We start from the raw sequence: 498 nt of genomic DNA on the forward strand, positions 1-498 counted from the left end.
AAAAAAATAGAAAAACTACATTAAACATATGTTGGATTACCATTTTTCACTAAAAAAATACGGCTTATCTCCATAATGTAACATTACTATTTTGTAAAAAAAACAAAAAACATTATATATAATTCCGAAAATAATAAATATATGTAAACATACAACATAAAAAATGGAAATACTACATTAAACATATGTAAGATTACCATTTTACATTTTTATTTTTAAAAAATAATATGTACACATACAACATAAAAAAATAGAAAAACTACATTAAACATATGTTGGATTACCATTTTTCACTAAAAAAATACGGCTTATACATAATGTAACATTACAATTTTATAAAAAAGGAAAAAAAACATAAATATAACTATTTAACTATTTGTCCAAGTTCTTCTATTAAACATTGCCGTTTTACATTAAAAATGGAAAAAAACATTAAGATTTAATTATCTATCTTAAAATATAAAATATAGATATTAACTAAATATAAAGTATAAGAAA

Source organism: Brassica oleracea, unplaced genomic scaffold (genome assembly GCF_000695525.1).
Source record: "Brassica oleracea var. oleracea cultivar TO1000 unplaced genomic scaffold, BOL UnpScaffold01078, whole genome shotgun sequence".
In the NCBI taxonomy this organism is placed as follows: domain Eukaryota; kingdom Viridiplantae; phylum Streptophyta; class Magnoliopsida; order Brassicales; family Brassicaceae; genus Brassica; species Brassica oleracea.